The sequence below is a fragment of the Mus musculus genome, chromosome 16, assembly GCF_000001635.26.
Source record: "Mus musculus strain C57BL/6J chromosome 16, GRCm38.p6 C57BL/6J".
Taxonomy (NCBI): Eukaryota; Metazoa; Chordata; class Mammalia; order Rodentia; family Muridae; genus Mus; species Mus musculus.
The window spans coordinates 89,899,477-89,918,836 of NC_000082.6; the positions used below are offsets into that span (position 1 = coordinate 89,899,477).

At 46.0% G+C, this 19,360-nt stretch overlaps 1 protein-coding gene across 9 annotated transcripts in view; it reads right to left on the reverse strand.

Moving 5' to 3' along the window:
- Positions 1-19,360, reverse strand: part of Tiam1 (T cell lymphoma invasion and metastasis 1) — a 358,490-nt gene that overhangs the window by 112,366 nt on the left and 226,764 nt on the right. For 7 of the 9 annotated variants that reach the window (XM_006522978.4, XM_017316936.2, XM_030249040.1 and 4 more), the window contains one exon: positions 9,071-9,239. The exons of the other annotated variants lie outside the window; for them this stretch is intronic. The gene's annotated coding sequence lies outside the window, so the exon portion shown is untranslated. The remainder of the gene's footprint in view (positions 1-9,070; positions 9,240-19,360) is intronic. 9 annotated transcript variants of the gene reach the window in all.

Consider the following 19,360-nt stretch of genomic DNA (forward strand, 5'->3'; position numbering starts at 1 on the left):
GCCTCCCAGACAGCATTCCTAGTCTCCATCCCTGTCCTGAAGGCACAATTCTGTCACCCATAACTGCAAGAAAGGGGGGTAGGGGGAGGGCATCTTCACAGCTTCACAACTGTGACTCTATTTGGCCTCGACCCTGTTGCAGAGTCTGCCCAGTTCTCTTCCAAGTGTACACACGCAAGACAACACATGTGAAAACACATGAAATGAAATAAGAAAAAGAGGGTCTGTCTCCCTGGGAAGCACCGCGCTAGCTCTGTCAACAGCATGCAGATCTAAGCATTTGAGAGGTAGTTGGTGAGGACTACAGCATTCTAGAAGCCAGAGTTGAGCAGTAAATGACAGAGACACAGTCTCTACTCTTAAGAAACCACAGAAGGGACACAGTCACCAAGACAGTAAATGGCACCCCAGGAAACAGGAATTGAGGTTGATGACCACAGCAAAAAAGATGCAAGTGTACTAACGTAAGGCGCCTTCCTATTGGTCCAGAAATCACTACAGTCCCACTGTTGACTCTAACATGGCTTCGGCTCTGACAAGATATCTTATTGTGTACTTGGTCATTCGGCACACCAGAAAAACTTCCGGGTGATGTGCTAGTGAATTCAGGGTGATTCATCGGGATACCAGAGGTCAAGCTATCGCTGTACTAGCATGTTCCCCACTAGCCACACATCGTGATTCTCAAAGGGATCTTCCAGGAAAGAGGACACCCTCTTCACCATCGGGAGAAAGCAGTATGCTCACACCTCTCTAGGTGATGTCTAAGCAAACTTAAAAGGCTGACGGTCCACGTCAACGATGCATCACGATGCATCCTTAATTCCTTCCTGAATTCCTAAGTCTAGCACTTGCTACATGTTTTACAAGCACAAGTAAACACAGATTTTACTAACAGTAAAGGCATGGCCAATTTCCTAAAATTCATGTTATTATTTTATTTACTTTTGAGGAGTTAGGAATCGAGCATAGAACCTTGCACATGGTAGATGCATGTTCTTCACGGAGTTACACGCCATCTCACACAGCTCTTTATTTTCAGAGAGAAGGAAGAATTGGGTTTTGAACCCAGGGCCTTGTGCATGCTAAACAAGAGAAACTGAACTACACCCCCAATCCCTGCTCTTAAGTTTCCAAAACGCTAAATTAACTATAAGGTTTCTGTGTGCTTTGTCGGTGGACAGAAGACCGAAAGCAAACGTTAGTTGTGAGTCTCAGTCTGAGACTCACACAGGCTGGAATTAAAACCTGGAAGGAATCCTAACGAATGAACAGAATGGGAGAAAAGGGGAAGCTGTTGCCACTCTGACCCACGGCATCACACATCCATCCAAAGGCCAAGAATATAAACGCCAGCTTTCTGGGCAGGCTTCCTTCAGCCAAGAGAAAACTAATCAACTTAAAAGCCCCCAAGAGAGGGTTCCTAAAGGAAACGGCCTAACACGCAAGAATTATAATGGTCCATGCATCACGCTGACAGCTCTGCTGGATTAATAGCACTTTTAGCAGTGCGATTCTCTTCACGAGCCAAGGTAGGAAGGAAACCACTTTTATCTGTGGCATAAGAACTTAAAGACAAGTGCCAAATCTCCTAGATCCTATCAGGACAGATTCTCAGGGGATGACTTTGGCACGGCCAGCACCAAGTGTTAAGCAACAAAAGGTAAGAAAAATTAGTTTCTAGGGGCTCCAGAAGCAAGTTTCTAGGGGCTCCAGGAACACTCCTCAAGTTAAATGCTTTCCCCCGAAGGTCCCTGCAGGGCAGGTCGGGAGTGAGGATAGACTCTGTAAAGAATATAAGGCTGAAAAAATTAAGCCTGCTCCCTGCAGAGGAGATGAACCCTGTCCGGGCAGCAATCCCCAGAGAGCTGCGAACCCACAGCCCTGCTCCCACATAGGTAAGATGCCAGCCGCCCCGTCTGTCACCTTACTGTTCCATCCCACCTGCAATTTGAGCTTTATTTACTTTTCAAACACACAAATCCTGGTTTTTACTCTTTTTTTTTTTTTTTTTTTTTTTTTTTGGTGAGAACAGCTTCATTATTTCCAGTGCAGAAAGTGGCCTTTAAAAAAAAATTCTCTATGAAACATTGCAAACTCTGCACTGGGGCCAGAGAGTTAATAAATACGTATCTATGTATCAAGTTCAATAAAAACCAGAGGTGATCAAAACCTCAGATAAACAGACGCCACGCAATACAATCCCAAGTAAGGACAGACATAAATGTATGGAAAGACAGATTAAAAACGTAGGAATCTAGATTAAATACACACAGCCCCACCAGAAATAGAGGCTTAGCATCCCTGACCGAGACAATACGATGCCCCAGGCAGAAGGCTCAACACTCAACTTCCCCTCAACACAACAGGTTGTATGAAAAACACAGATGCCTTAAAGATATCAGGTGAAGCCAGCTTCAGCCTATGTGGGAGATGTATATGAAATATAAAGGAATTATGCATTTACACTTGGGTCCCCTCCCCAAACTATCTCAGGTATCTTAAATGTGAACTCTCAGCCACTTCCAGTCCCTAGCATTTGGTGACAAGCTATGAGAGCTGTGTCTGCCTCCCAGCTGGGAAACCAACACTGATTCCTTCTTCATTTTCAGGGGCACGCTCACTTGGATCTAGACAGCTTTGCATCCAGGAGGTAACTGGAGGGAGTATAGCTTTTAATACTAAAATCCCAGCGGTATTTGGGCTTTCCTGGCCTATCTTAAGGGCCTACTTGCGCTCTTCCTTCTGCCTGGAGCCCCTCCTCCCTGGCATCCGACTCACAAATTCCCTCAGATCACTGACACCAGAGGACAACCTGGTGCCAGCAGGAAGACCTTCCCCGGCCTTTGGATTTGAATACCAACCTCTCTTGCAGAACCACTCTACCCTGATTGATGTCTTCCTTAACGTTCATTATAATATTTCACATAACATAGCACATGATATATAGTTCATTTGCTTATTATCTTAATTCTGTGCTTTCCCACAAAAACCAAATATCAGGAAAACCAGACACTGCACTTATTTTGTTTCCTCCCGTTCTGAGCCCCTAATGAAGGAGGGACCCAGAACAGAGGCTGGCAAGAAGTGGGCACTCAATAAAAAGAAAACAAATAAACAAACAGAAGAAATACTGAAAAGAAAACACCCTAAATCTAGGTGACAGATCATGCAATAAAGTCAGACACGGAGGCTGGAGAGACGGCTCAGTGTTCAACAACACTTGACCTTCTTACAATCCCAAGAACCCACAAGGCGTCGCACAATCGTCTGGAACTCCAGCGGGCAGTGCTGCCCTCCTCTGGACTCCTTGGGCACCTCATGCACACAGACTACAGATACAGATGCAAGTGAAACACGCATACACATGAAATTAAAATGTAAAAGACAGACAATAGGGACTGGGTTCCATGCTGCCCTGATCTGTGACCTGTACCCCTCCACCGTGCTTCCTCACACAGCCTCGTTCCAGTGAATCCTGCCTGCACTTTCTGCTTTCTTCCTGGGTTTGAAACCATCTGGCAGAAGCTTAGAAACCCACTAGTCAGGGCCACAGGGCAGACATGCTGGGATCCAGGATGACTCAGGGGAAGCGTAGCAGCATGGTGGACTGGAGCAACATTTCAGAGTGGTACATGTGGACTTGGAAGGTTCAGAGAGCGCTGGGTCTCTGGGGGCCAAGGGTCAATGGCAGAATGACTAAGGGCTTCTCAGGGACACCATGACTCTTCTATACTAAATGGGCCTCACACTCCGTCAAATTAAATACACAGGAAAAGAGCTAGGAGTTGTGTTTAGGAAGGTTATCAAAATGCACAAACCTTCATTATGGTGTTACACACACACACACACACACACACACACACATCTGGAAGGGAGCCTCGATTGCTTCTGTAGGATTCCTTAGCTTACTAAATCCATGTGATGAAATGATGCAGATACTATATTATATACTATCGCTGTAAGAGAAAGTGATACAGATCTTCTAAAGGACAGACACATACACAGAGAGAGAGGCAGACAGACAGAGTAGGAGAGACACAGACAGAGAAAAGGAAAAGAAAGTGACAAAACACGTAGCTGAGAAACAGGTAATGGATAAACCCCTTTGTAAAATTAGCCATGACTCTGCAATTATTTTGAAATAATTAAAAAAAAAAAAACTCAAACAAACAAATCAAGCCTTAATTAAACAGAATAGTTTGGTTAAAAAATTAAATCTAAAAGTAGGGAGTTTCTCTGAAGAAATATATTTATAATCATCCCAACCCTTTCTCTTTTTTAACCTTAAAAAAGCACCTAGAACATTCTACTATCTCCTCAATAAACCAAGAAATTAAGGAACAAGCGGGCACTTAGTAGGCAGCCGTGAGAACACTGTTGCCAGGTGATGCACAGACAAAAGTCGTGGCTAAGTAAACACGGGGGAGGGGCTATCCAGGGACACTGCGCACTTGTGTTACGGCAGTGAACAAAAATGAACTGCTAATATCTGCCATCAATAAGAAGCAAGACACTACCCCACTCCATAAGTCACAACTAGAAACCCTAAACCAAAACTAAACAGAAGCATCCAGACTGAGGAGGAGTCCAGACGTGAAGAAGACATTCACCGAGCAGGAGCTCCTCCGCCTTTAAGAACCAGTGGGCAGCAGACCCTGTGCTTCTGAGCAGAAGAACGAAGAACGGAACCTGGGAGCCAAGAACGAGTGGGGACCTCAGGAAGTAAAGCGATGAAAACAAGCCTCTCCTCGTGTGTGCAAACCCACACACAGCTCGGGCGCACGGGCGCACGGGCCTGGGACTGACTCTAAAAACCACAGCAATGGCATAGGGCTGAGCAGCCCCAGTCTCAGGCTGACCCTTGTGGTTACAAACATGGCGCAAGCCCAAAGTACCACAGCTAAGGCTTTGGAGACTTGGCTGACATGGGGCCTGAGATCTAAATTCCTAAGCCAGCCATCAACTTTCAGACTCCCTGAAGGAGAAAACAGCCGCCACACAATCCATGTCCATTGAGAAATTTCCAACAAGACCTAGAATCTTACAACGTAATGTTCAAAATGCCCTTGGAGCATCCCAAATATCTAGGAAAATAGATGCCAAACTCCAGGTGGCCCAGACACTGGAATTATGATGCAAAGAATTTTAAAGCAGCTGTCTCAAGTAAACACAAACACAATTGAAACACATGAAAAACATAACTGCTAGGCCAGGCAGTGGTGGCCCAGGCTTTAATCCCAGCTCAGGAGGCAGAGGCAGAGAGGCAGAGAGGCAGAGAGAGAGGCAGAGAGAGAGGCAGAGAGAGAGGCAGAGAGAGAGGCAGAGAGAGAGGCAGAGAGAGAGGCAGAGAGAGGCAGAGAGAGAGGCAGAGAGAGAGGCAGAGAGAGAGGCGCAGAGAGAGGCGCAGAGAGAGGCAGAGAGGCAGAGAGGGGCGCAGAGAGAGGCGCAGAGAGAGGCAGAGAGAGAGGCAGAGAGGCAGAGAGAGAGGCAGAGAGAGAGGCAGAGAGAGAGGCAGAGAGAGAGGCAGAGAGGCAGAGAGGCAGAGGCAGAGGCAGAGGCAGAGGCAGAGGCAGAGGCAGATCTCTCAGTTGGAGGTTAGCTTGGACTACAGAGCAAGTTCCAGGACAGCGGGAAGGGAAAGGGAAAGGGAAAGGGAAAAAGGGAAAAAGGGAAAAAGGGAAAAAGGGAAAAAGAAGGGAAAAAGGGAAAAAGGGAAAAAGGGAAAAAGGGAAAAAGGGAAAAAAGGGAAAAAAGGGAAAAAAGGGAAAAAGAAGGGAAAAAGAAGGGAAAAAGAAGGGAAAAAGGGAAAAAGGGAAAAAAGGGAAAAAGGGAAAAAAGGGAAAAAAGGGAAAAAAGGGAAAAAGAAGGGAAAAAGAAGGGAAAAAGGGAAAAAGGGAAAAAAGGGAAAAAGGGAAAAAAGGGAAAAAAGGGAAAAAGGGAAAAAGAAGGGAAAAAGAAGGGAAAAAGAAGGGAAAAAGAAAAAAAGGGAAAAAGGGAAAAAAAGGGAAAAAAGGGAAAAAAAGGGAAAAAAAGGGAAAAAAAGGGAAAAAAGGGGAAAAAAGGGAAAAAAAGGGAAAAAAGGGAAAAAAGGGGAAAAAAGGGAAAAAAAGGGAAAAAGGGGAAAAGGGAAAAAGGGGGAAAAAGGGAAAAAAGGGAAAAAAAGGGAAAAAAAGGGAAAAAAGGGAAAAAAGGGGAAAAAGGGGAAAAAAGGGAAAAAGGGAAAAAGGGAAAAAGAGGGAAAAGGGGGGAAAGGGGGGAAAAGAGAGAGAGAAAGAGAGAGAGAAAGAGAGAGAGAAAGAGGAGAAGGAGAAAGAGAAAGAGAGAGAGAGAGAGAGAGAGAGAGAAAGAGAAAGAGAAAGAGAAAGAGAAGGGGAGGGGAAGGGAGGGGAGGGGAGGGGAGAAGGCAGGGAGGGAGGGAGTAACTGCTTGCTCTGTGGGATTATCATTAACAACAATGATGGCATGTGTTCAGAAAAACAAAATGCATTTTTAAATGTATCTTATGTTCATGGGTGTTTTGCCTACAGAGGTCAGAAGACATCTGATCCTCTGGTATAGAATCACAGGCTCATAGATGGTTGTGAGCCACCACGTGGGTGCTGGGAATTGAACCTGGTCCCTAGGCCATCTCTCCAGCACCCCCCCCCCAACATATTTTTCAAAAAGGCATTGTATAAAAGTCTGAGTCACACACATAAAAGCCTGCTTAGCCTGTGAGCCTTTTCTTCAAGTTGTTTGGGAACACATGAGCCCTCTGAAAACACAACCTCCTGCCATGAATTTAAGCTTGAAAAAACCCAAGCTATCATTAATATCAGATGGGGTGGCAAATCTTGGATGACCTAAAATGTATCATGTATATTACAATTTTAAAACGCCATTTCTTAGTACTATAAGAAACAACACTCCAGTTTGGTCCAAGTCCTGGGCAATGATAACGAAGAGTCCGGTAACTTAGATGCCTGCGGGAGAGGCGGGTAAGAGCATCCTTGTGAACAGCCGCATCCGTCAACACTAAAAGATTAGGATAATATTTTTATGACTTATGATGTCTAGTCCACTAGACACCAGGGCTTTCTGTGAAGCCACAGGCAGGCAGTAGGATGTTCCATCCCAAATACAAGAACAGGAGAGTCAGTGACCAAAACCCGGACAGTAGACTGGCTGGCCATAGCCTGCCCTGGCCAGGAGTAAACGTTTATCAAGACCAGGATCCCACCATTACGATTAAACTTCTCTGGAACAAAACTCCTCTTACCCACAAATGAAAACTCTACTAGAGATGAGATCTAAGCCACAGTAGTAAAGTGGGAAATGTGTGAAGGAGTTACTCTGGGCGGGGTGCTTATAGGGAACTAATTTTCACCTCAGTTGCTTATTTTTCTGTAGAGGTAGGACTCAATCCAAGATCTTACACTAGGCTAGGTAAGTGTTCTACCACTGAGCTACAACCCCACACAACCCATTTTGTTAAATAAGACTTAGTTTATTTTTATTTGTGTGTTTATGTGATTGTGTGCTTGCCCGTGCGCACGCACGCACACACACACACACACACACACACACACACACACACAGCAGACTGCCCTGGAGCTTGAGTAACAGGCTGTTGTGAGTCGCCTGTCATTTTCATGCCAGCGACCAAAGCTCTGGTCCTTGAGAGGAGCAGCCAGTGCTCCTAAGGGATGAGTCACTACTCCAGCCACTACATTTCTTTCTTAAGGAAAGACAAATAAACGAAACATATCAACAAGTTTTAAGCCAATCTTTTTTTTTTTTTTTAAATTTCAAAGAGTAATGATGTCACACTACAAAGACAGCTACAATAGAATGTAAACTCTGAATAGATGGCTTTGGGCAAATATCTGAGTTAAGGAAGACGCTCCCTCACTTGGATCTCTGGATCGGATCCCTCTACTTGGACCTCACCATGTCGCCCCTCCCCTTTGCTGTATGGTCCCATGGAGGCGGGCAGTCCTGGTACACGCACCTTCTTTTCACAGAAATTTCAGTCCTGCTCACCCTTCAGATGGTCTCAAAGCATGAACTGGATTGCAAGGTCTGTAATTTACATTAGATAAATCCCACTCCTGCCTCACTGAAGTCAAAAGTTAACTGCACAAGCCACATTTCATTTCTGTGGATGGAGGCTGTGCGAGCCCCATCCATGAGCCAGCTGACGGTGGATGTGAGTTAAAATTATTAACATCGCTTTCCACTCCCCCGTGGTATCAAGAATTTTATTAAAATAAATGCAGCGATTACCCTTTCGTGACTGGAAGACAGACCTCCGAGGCTGCAGTGGCAAAGATGAGATGTATTTATTTCAAAGTTAAATTTGAAGCGGGAGGGGGGAAAAATCACAAGACAACAGATTGCAAATTTAAAATTAGATTCTGGTGGGAGGTCTTGGTTTCGAGCCTGTTTTTTCCCTACTGGATGCGGTGCCTGAAGCTGGGGAGGTGGGGGGGGGGGTCTGGGGGGAAGCTAAGATTAAACTGAAATGAAGCTTTGAAAGTTTGTACTAATTCAATACAATGCCTGAGCAGAGCTTTTGCCAAGTCACACATAAATACCCTTAACCCAAGAAACTAAACAAGCTTTATAGCAGAGAGGCAATGATCTTCAATTTAGATTAGTATTGTGACTGTATTTATCTCTGCTCTTTAAAGACAACGCGGAGCAGGAATCTATCATTGTTTTGAGGCTGGGTTTGGGAACCCAGTTTGCTTTGCTTTGCTTTTTTTTTTTTTTTTTTCTTTTAACAAGCATAATCCTATCTAAAGCCAGTGAGAATCTAAAAGACCCTGAGGGCGATTCACACAGGAAAAAGGCTTCACAGTACCAGTTCAAGCTTCCCATTGCATTTTGGGTTAAGCTAACGCCTCTCAATTGTTAGAGACCTGCAACTCTAAGCTGCAGAAGTGACTGGGAACTCCTGTCCCATCATGTCTATCAGGCATTGCAGTTTCAAGGGCTGTACTCTACTGTATGTGTCACAACATCTTTCAAGTCCTCCTCAGACACACAGACACACAGGGGTTCAAATCTGCATGCACGGACCTACCTTCAAAGGCAACAGTGGTGCCCAGCCCAACTGGCCCCAGGAGCGGTGTGGCATTTAGAGACTGAGGCTGGCAATGGTGTCAGTGGCTGGAGTCGGGACGTGTGTCAGGACCTGCCCCACGGGGTGCCCATCGGGGTCTCACCTGAGTCTGGGAGAATGTGCCAGAAACCTGAAGGAGATAGGAAGTCAGAAAGGCCATGGTCAGAAGGGAAAAAGAAAAGAAAAGCGCTCACTGACTCTCTAAGGTCAACTTGATGTGAAGAAATACAATGCTTGAGTAGAGAGACAACATTTAGCTACAGATATACAATGGCAGCTCGGTCAGAGACACACAGATGTGCCAGCAGCATTGTACGGATGGTCAGAGAGAACCCTGCAGACTGGGCTGTGGATTCGGGCATTGGCTGACAGGAGCAGGTTCCTCCGGGGATATTGTTCATTGTCATAAGAGTCTCACAGGGAAGGGAAGGGTACAGGGAACCTCCATAGCCTCACAGACTCCGCTGATAAAGAGAGTCAAGGAAAATGATACGTGATGGGGATCGGGGGGGGGGGGGGGTTGTACAACTTCAATCCACAAACTTTCCTGCCTCTGTGTGTTTCTTTAATATGGCAAACATCACACTCGGATAAAGCTCACAAGGAGAATGCAGAAGAAAGAAAGTAAAATGTATAAACAGTGATTTAGCAAAATTAATAATAATAACAATAACAACAATAAGAGCTCCAAGAATGACAGTGCTAACAGTTAACGGGCTTCTCATTGTTAACACCTGAAGCTGATCTTCTGAGGTGAAACCACAAACACTCAGCCTAGCAAAAAGGCCTGAAGTGTCTTTGAGTGAATGAATGCCTGTTACCCCTTCCCACTGGACCCTCCTCTGTGAGCTGCCGGCCAGTTGCAGCCACCCACCGTTGGTAGTTGATAGTTTCGGCGAGATGGGAGCCCAAGCTGGCAAGAGCTCAGACTGGGAACACAGAGAGAACTGAGTGGAAAGGGCCCACGCGGAGGCAGGAAGTAAATAAACCTATACGTCCGCACGGAATGGAACAGTGAGTTTTGTTTCTCCTTTATCTTGGGAAACGTGCTGTTTAGCCATGAAGCCCGTGACTCACGTCGGCAGGGGAAGGAACTGAAGTTCTAGCCGTACCCCGTTATTAGCCCACGGCGCGTGCTCTTTCCACGCTTGCCCCCACAGCCAGCCTGTTCATCCCCTTTCCTAGGCCCCCCCTTCCACTGCTCTCGGCAAATACCCCCCAATTTCAAAGCAGCCCCTGAATCGCTTAGGAACTGGCAGATATTAATAAGCAACAGCCCATTTATATTGAAATGGACTCATTACTGTGCCAGCTGCCAATGATTTGCAAGGCTGGCTCCTCGCTGGCAGAGCGGCCTGCAGGCGGCTGTCCCTCCACCTGCACCACGGAGGCTGAGAATGCAGTTCTCATCCTTAAAAACAAATTATCCTATCTACCAGAATTAAAATGTTTTCTATCTACATTCTTCCTAGACCCGAACAAAAGAACTAGCTGAAAAAGATAAAAGTATAGGATGTTATTCATGAAACACAAAGGGAAAGGACACTGAGCCTGTTTGGTAATTTCCCCCCTGGTTTTAGGAGGTGAAAAAAATGTACCCATTACCTTGTCTGTGGAATGGAAACACTGAGGTAGCCTAGAACGGAGCCCACACATGCTTGTTCCTTTGTAATCAGCAGATAAAGCTAAGAGCACAATGTGCCAGCAAGCACTCACTGTGGCTGCAGTGACCAGACACCACGGTGACCTTGGGAATGTGTGCTGGTAGCCTTGAGACTCACAGGGTTCTGGATAATTAGAAGGCGGCTACACACCAAGCTCAGGGGTGGGAGTTTGTGCCTGGGACCGCTGCATGCAGTCGTCACAACTTGGCTCTGCAAGTAGAATCTTCACTAGCAGTGTGATTAGGGGCAGACTGTTAATCCACCATCTAAAACTGGGGATAATAATAGTTGCAGACTATTGGGTTGTTGTGAGCATTAAATGAGATCATCTACGTTACATAATCCACTAGCTGCCTATCTGGTGATTGGTTCTGCTAAACGTGTACTATCTTTGTTGAATTTTTGTAGACCAGAAGGAGCACCCTAGGGGATGGGTGGGCTGTTGAAACAGGGGCTAGTAGATCACCTATGTATGCACTGAACAGTTTACGTGCCAGGTATCAAATGACCAGTTTGCGCAGGCGGTGGAGAACAGTACCCAGGGCTGAAAGTCCAACTGCCCCAGCCCTGTGGGATGATGATGATGATGATGATGATGATGAAGCCGCCATCTCGGAAGCTCTGTGTTTACGGCTTTTCCTAAGCCCTTGGGCTGCTCCACCCGGATGCCCCGAGGCTTGCTTGCCTCGGGATTTTTATTGTTTTGTCCTGTGTTTCTTTGCAGGTTCCAAGAACCCCTGTGCACGGGAAAGAGCATTGCACCTGTCTTCGAGGAACCTAGCTGCAGTGACCAGCCTCTCACTCGATGCATTCTGTAGAAGTGTGTTACTTCTTCCTCTGCCCTTGATATGCCCAAAACATCTGCAATGAGTCAATTACTGAGAACCACCAGGTTTCCTTCCTCTCAGAACCTAAACGTGAGAAGACGGGTAGGGCAGGGTCAAACTTCTGAACATTTATCTCATATACAATAAATGCCAAGAAGATTTAGATTTTATTATTCATATTAGCTCCCAAATCAGGATGCAGTAGATGGGGTAGATGGGATGGATGGGACAGACAGACAGACGGGCAGAAGGGATGGATAGATCAGACAGCTGATCTAGGACACCAGAACGTTTTAGTATTTAAAAAATAAAGAATAAAGAAAGTTCATCAGTTTTCATTTTTCTTTTAAACTGTTACTTAAAGACTTGGAGCGACATTCGTACAGAAATAATGTAAAACAGAGGGGCATGCGAGATGGTTCAGCAGGTAAAGGCTCCTGCAACCACGCCTGAAGATCTGAGTCTGATTACAGGGGTGGCCAGGGTAGAAAGAGAAAGCCGCTTCCCACAAGATGTCCTGTGAGCTCCACGCATGTGCCATGATGAGTGCAAGACTGTGTGTGCGTGTGCATGTATGTGTGCATGTATGTATAAGTGTGTATATGTGTATGTTTGTGTATGTATGAACATGTGTATATCCATGTATGTGTGCATGTGTGTATACATGTATATGTGCAGGCATGTATATGTATGTTTGTGTATGTGTGTATGAGTACATGTGTGTGCATGTGTGTATGTGTGTACATGTGTGTATGTTTGTGTACATGTGTGCATGTGTATATGTGTTCATGTGTGTATGTGTATGTGTGTGTGTCCACCTGTCTGTGTACACATTCCCACACTTACAAATAAAATGAAATTAAAGATAGAAACAATACAGGAAATTACTACTGGAAAAAGAAACACAGCAGAAGCAGGGGGCAGGGCTGATAAACAACTCCTGAGCTACAAATACAGCCAGCTTCACATTGAGGGAGCTCTGGTTACAGCCTACTCAGACAGGAGCAGGACATCTGTAAAACTCACAATGTACACATCAGCTTCTCTGTAGGACCCATGTCCCTGCTACAAAGACAGACACCCAATCCTTCTTCATGGGCTCGCTCACACATTTCATGCATGTACTTCTTTTCTTGACAACTGATTGGAACAGAACCACAAACCTACATCTGCAAATTCATTTTGGAAGAGGTGCAGTGTAACCCTGCTGCAGTGTGCTGGCCGTCATTTCCTGAGCTTTCCCTGGACAGCGATGTCCGTGCACCGCACTGGACCATGGCTGAGGGGTAGACAGCGGCAAGGCAGACATTCTGACCTGACCAATGAAAGGACCAAATTCTCCTGGGGTCAATGACACTTCCGAGAAGGTTGTGTTTGCTTAGTGTTTGCAAACGCTGAAGCTGTGGTGAGGATTCACACACAAGGTGAGTGTCCATGGGCTTCTCGGGTGAACCACACAACCACTGAGAGCTGGGGGGCTGGGTCAAGGGTCTGAGCACAAAATCAATTATCTCTCAGCATGGATGAACGAGCAGGATATGGATCCCAATTCTTATCCCATAAAACATGAATGAAACGATTTTTAGCTCAACGAGGTTTTTTGTTGTTGTTGTTGTTGTTGTTGTTGTTGTTGTTTTTAAGGCAAGTATAAACAGATAGATACTCCAACCAGCCAAATGAAAATCCCCAAAAGCTTCCATGTCCACCCTGTTGGCCTAGTTCTGAGCGATGGTGTTTTCTAACATGGCCAAAATGCACCCTGAGGTAACGAAGCAAGAGGCAGATTCACAGCATCACCATGTGTTGAGATGCAGGTGGGAGCCAACTACTGAAATAATCACTTTACTTTTGGAACAGTGAAGTCTCTGGCAACACTTAACCAACAGGTTCTGGTGGGACAGGCATCACCATGCTCATTAGTAAGGAAAGTGTATTTCAAAATGAAGTCATCTGTCCTTTCCCGACTCAAGGGGAGCCACCATTTCTAGACAACTTACTCTTTGGCTTGCACTTATGCCCATGGCTTTGGGCCAAAACACTGTGATTCTAAGTTTCCTGAAGGTCTTCCTGTTTATCATCTTACAGCTACACTTGGACACCTACAGCCGGGAACCGCCACAGCAGAGCTCCCTACTGGTGTCATCTGAGGGAACTTGGAAGCCACCAGTCCCAAAGGGAACTGCTCTGCAGCTGGTCAGCAGAGCTCCCAAATATCCACACAGCCTGATGCTAAGAATGGCTTCGACGAGGCCCAGCTTGCTAAAACGGATTTAATAACCCCTTCAGGACACAGCATGACAACATCAATTTTCAATTTAAAAAAAAAAAAAAAAAGCATTGCCTTTCTCTGTCATTTCTAAAATCTGCAAAGCAACTGACCACTTGAGAATCCCACTCAGCATCGAACCCTGGGACCTTTTGAGGCCAGCGCACAGCTCTGGGCTCTTGGCGCCTGATACTACTTCAGGTTAGAGCTGTATTGACAAGCACACCCCTGATGCTGTCTGAGAAAGTGGAATACTTTATTCCCACCTCCCTGATAAAATGAGAAAGAAGCTAACTGTGGATAGCATCCAGTGCGGAAACCCTGCCCTTTACTGTCTCACCTGCTTGAGGCTCGGCTGACAGGGTGTTCCCAGTGACAGAACAAGGTTACCTCAGAGCCCGTGAGAACTCGGCAGGAGAGGACAAGATTGAGGTTGAAGCACTTTCAAATGGCCTCTGAATCAGAACAGCTTAATCCTTAAACTGCACACCAGCATAATCTTCTCAGGCACACATCAGCGTCTCCATTCAGGAGAGATTTCAAAACACACCACTTTGCTCAACAACGAATTTTCCAGATCCAAGCCACTCCGGTCTCTTTCCTTGGTCAGATCTGCCTTGTTCTCATGGAAACTGAAGCTCTCACCAGTGCACGAGAAGAGCCAGTCTCCTGGGCACAGGACGGGGTGGGTGGTAGTGAGCTGTGCTCCTCATTCACAGGCAAGAACTGATGACCCAGGAGGGCCGCGCGGTTTTCCAAACCCAAAGTTCTGGAGCCAGCATAGAGACGGGGGCCTCTCCTAAAGCACAAGGTTTCAGGTCACGGTCAAGAAGAAAGGCACCCATAGGTATCAGGACAGCAGCTGCTGTCACCGTGACGCGAGCCTCCTCTGGGTCATAATGACCCAAGCCAGTAAGGCAGCCATGCCTATGAACAAGGGTTGGGGACCTCTGTATCAGAGATGACAGAGAAAATGTCGCTTCAATGGAGACTGAGAAGTCATTCTATTGGCTGCCTCCTAAAAAACCATGAGGGGAGGGGGCAGAGGGGTATGGAATCCCTGCCCTTCCCTGGGGCACATTTCCACATCTCCCTTGGTTCTGGTCCCAGCTGCAATTGGCTGGAAAGTCCTATGAGAAGAGCTGTGGCATATTCCTGGTAGAGGGAGGGCATGGGCACGTGAGGGAAGAGAGTCATCCTAGCACGAGGTGTGTAATGTATGAGTACTTGATTGGCATTCCAACGTGTCGCCAGAGGGGGTTGGGAGGTGAGAGGACAGGAAACCACGCTGTCTCACTGGCAGAGGTGACACAGGATTTCCCCCAAACCACTATGGCTAACCGGATGTCACAAATCCTACTGGCCTTGGGAAACACTTACAGGACGATTTTAGTCACTAAGCAAACCATTCCTGTGCCTCACTGTCAGGCACTTTGAAATTAAGTTGAATGACTTTTTAAATGGTTTTAAAATAATTCCTCCTAAGAATTTTTGAGGAGCAGGAGAATTCTTTCCCCATGAGGCTCCAAAAAAAAAAAAAATTTTTTTTTTTTGAGACCCACTTGCCTTTGCCTCCTGAGTGCTGGTACCAGCACACCTGGTTCAGTCTCCATCTTTTAGAAGAAGATCCAAGACTGGAATTTATAGACTAGGATGTATCATAAGATGGATCAACATAGGTATATTCAAAGGGCTTGAAGTCCCGGGTCCCTGTCTGGACTCCTAGTACAAAACACACTTCCACTCACAGTCATTTTCAAATATAAGGCATCTTTCCAAATGACCTCAATACTTCACTTGAAGATCACTTCAGGTTGTTTGCTAACTACACAATTAAGACTTCAAGTTTTAGCAGACGAAGCACAATCATTTCATGATTTCAAGAACAAACGAACAATTTCCGCTTTAGGAGCTCTGAAACTGAATGCATCTTAATAGCACAATGGTATATTTGGCTTTAATTGGCAGATACTTTTCTCCCTTCCCAGTGTGGCATCAAGCAATGGTGCATCTTACAAACAATGAACGGAGTGCGTATAAATAGATTTTATAATAGTTATATTTGGACTGGCTAAAACCTGTCTAAAAACTGTCAATGTTTTCAGCTCAAGTAGAATTATCCAGGTAAAAGCTATACCATTCCGTAGAGCTCAGCCAAGGCTTGCTGAGCAGATGATGTATGCCCGAGGTGAGGGACGAGACCATTTTCTCGGGGTGCCCATAACCCGGAAAGAAGGGTGACCACTAACTTGCCCACAAGCAATGGCTGCTTGCTCTGTATTAGCGAATGAGGGGAATAGATCAGCTCTGCAAGTCAGCTGTTGGACCTGGTCTTTAAAGGGAAGCAACATCTAGCTTAAGAGGATGAGAAGAAATGGCCAGGGATGGGATCTAACTGTACCAAAGAGGAAGGGAAAAATAAATAAATAAAAGATTTCTAAGAATTAAAACATACTACTTGAACCTGTTATAGTATCGAAAACAAAAACTAAAAAATGCTTTTTTAAAGAGAAAAAAATTGAAATTATCTCCTTCTGTGAATTAATCAGTTCATGCTTCTATAATAAAACACCTTATGCTGGATAATCTGTAAACAGTGGAAATGTATCCCTCACAGTCCTGGATTCTAAAAAGTCTCAAATCAAGAGAGCCGGCAGATCTGGCTTCCAGGGAAAGGGCTGCTTCTCGTAATCCGAAGGTGACTTGCGGTCGGTCATATAGCTTTTTACCCAGGCCTCTTTATCTTTCTCTTGTATGTATGAGCAACATGCCTGAACCCTGTTCTGTGCCCTGTGCTGTGGAGGCAGGAAGAGGATATCAGCTCTCTGGCAACGAGTTAACCAATGGTTGTGAGCTGCCACAAGGATGCCGGGAACTGGGCCCAGGTCCTCTGCAAAAACAGCCTGCACCTTTGACAGCCGAGCCATATCTCCAGAACCTCTCAAGTGTCATTTCTGAGTACAGAGCTCTGGGAACAAATCATCTCTCAAATCTGCCACCTCGATCCACCGTCACCTCCAGGCTTGGCCACAACCTTAGAATCAGAGGTGACATGAGCAGGAACCAGATCATCTCTCAAACAAGGATCCAATGAATGCGTGTTTCAGAAATAAAACAAAATAAAAACCAGCAGAGCATCTCAAATAGCCCACAAGAGGCCTGATGTTTAAACCCCGTCTCAGCCACGCGTGTCTGAACCACACCAGTGTCTGGAATAATGTTACATTGCAAAGCAGCAATAGCTTATTATAAAAACAGACGTGAAGCCTGTACCTTCACTCTGATTGGAGTTCAACCTCCAAATTTTCTGGACTTGCAGATACCCACTGCCCTCATCCGTTCCTCGGATGTCTTCAGCAACTACTGTTCCAAAGTTGTGTAGATCGCAGTGTGATGTAACTGAGATGAATGCAAAGATGCATCCGGGGGCCCCGGAAACAACTACAGGGCTCCAAATGAACCTTTCCATGATGTAAGATGGGATGTCAGCGGGGACCTAAGGCAATGCAGTCCTTTATAACGCTGCTCCAGTTACATTGAAAGTCAGGCAAGCAAAGAGAACTAGGTACCCAAGGGCGTAGGAAGACAAGGAGGAAGAAAAGCTGGCTACGAAGTCCCAAGTAACTCCAGCCCAAACTTTCTCACCAGTCTTTCTAAAATTAAGAGGGTAGCATGGTCTGGAAGTTTCTGTGTCCCACATTTCCGGTGGAGCCCCCGCCCCGTCCCCCGCCCCGCCCCGCCCTCTAAGGATAAACTCCCTGAGAACTTCTCTTTTCCATCAGCAGGTGGGTGAGAATGAGAAAAGAGCATCAGTATTGCCAGGTGGACCCCCGAACACCTAGAAGCAAGAAGTGATCAAACCTCACTTTAAAAGTGGCTGTGACACTGGTTTGTCTGAGTAATGTCTCATGTTCGTCACAGCCAAGTTACAAACTGAGGGGGTTGGGGGTGGGGGTGGGAGATCACACGATGTAGTCACAAGCTGAAAATTTAAACGTAAAAGGAAAGCAGCTACAAAATAAAATAAAAACCGCGGCAGAACACAGCCACGCCCACTACGCCAAGTCAGAGACCAACCAGCCTCTTCCACGATAAAGGGAGTTCTGGGAAGGGTCCGAAACACATCAAAGCTCCTGCAGAAAAACCAGTACACAGAATCATATGGAAAATCTGTGTCTCCTGTGACAGCTACTGGCTCAAAAAGCTGACATTTATTGCCAAGTAATAACAGGACCACACAGCGAGCGAGGCCGATGCCAGGCCTGGCTTAGGAGAATCGGCGCTCAGCAGCCCCCACGGCAGTGATACAGAAGGCACACCATGTACATCCTACTCAATAAAACTCCTAAGCAAGCCCGCCCCAATCGGTACCAGCGTGTGTTACCGCGTCCTGATTCCACACCTGAGATACTGTTCTAATATACTATGCACATTCTCAGGATGCGAAAACCAACGGGAAATCCTTAGAGTTGTAAACACAAACGCAAAACTGAGTGTGTGCGTGTGTGCACACACGAGCATGCAATGTGTATACTTCGTGCCATGGAGGTCAGAAGAGGCCATCAGACCTCTAGGGTAGTTAGTTATGTTAAGGGACAGTTCTGAGCCTTAAGTTCTGTTTTCTTACTTACTGGGGAGCTTTTCATTCTCAGAGGGAAGGTCTAAACTTTATATGTACACTTAAGAGGAAGCAGCATCAGAGAAAGGCCAGCTCTCCCTGATCCTAAGGTTCTGAACACACTACCTTTCCTGGGGATAGGCACTGAAAACCTAAGGTTTCTGAAAAACCCCGGCTCTCACCGGGGACCATTAAATCGTGTATGTGTGTTCACATCAAATATAGTGATAAATATCTGATCTCTGGTAGGTAATAAAACAATCTCCTATGCAGACAGTAGAAACACAACAGAAAGACCCGTGTCTGCCTGCCTACCACACAACATGGGCTTCATGACCAGTCTGGAGGTGACAGGCTGAAAGCCTGCTTCTAGGCACACTGCATTTTACTGTGTGGCTAATTTCAGATGTGTTTTAGGGGGAAGTAATTAAGAAATTTCAGCCATCGATCTAGAAAAATAAAGGTTAACAACAGTGAACAACAGAAAATAATTTTAAAAAAAAATCACTTCCAGAAGAAAAAGTTTGTTGATATAAGCAGAATTTCTATCCTCAGAGTTGGGCGTCTGGGGCTGTGCAGTGCTCATCTTCCACAGAAAAATCCCGTCTCAGGAAGCCATTACTAACAGAAGGAAGTCTCCTCGCCCCGTGTGGCCGCAGCCTCAGGTGGCACCTGGCTCGGCTGATCTGCATCCCTCCAAACTATGCCTCCCTTCCTTAGGACTGCAGGCTTCTCCATGGTTGTTCCCCTTTCTCCAGCCCTGCGCTCTGCCCTTCTTCCCCCACCAACTCAATAGAGGGTACTCTTCTCTCTCTGAGACTGGCCTCGGACCTTCAGACTCCCAGCTACCTGTCTCCAGCAGGTCCCTCCTTCTCT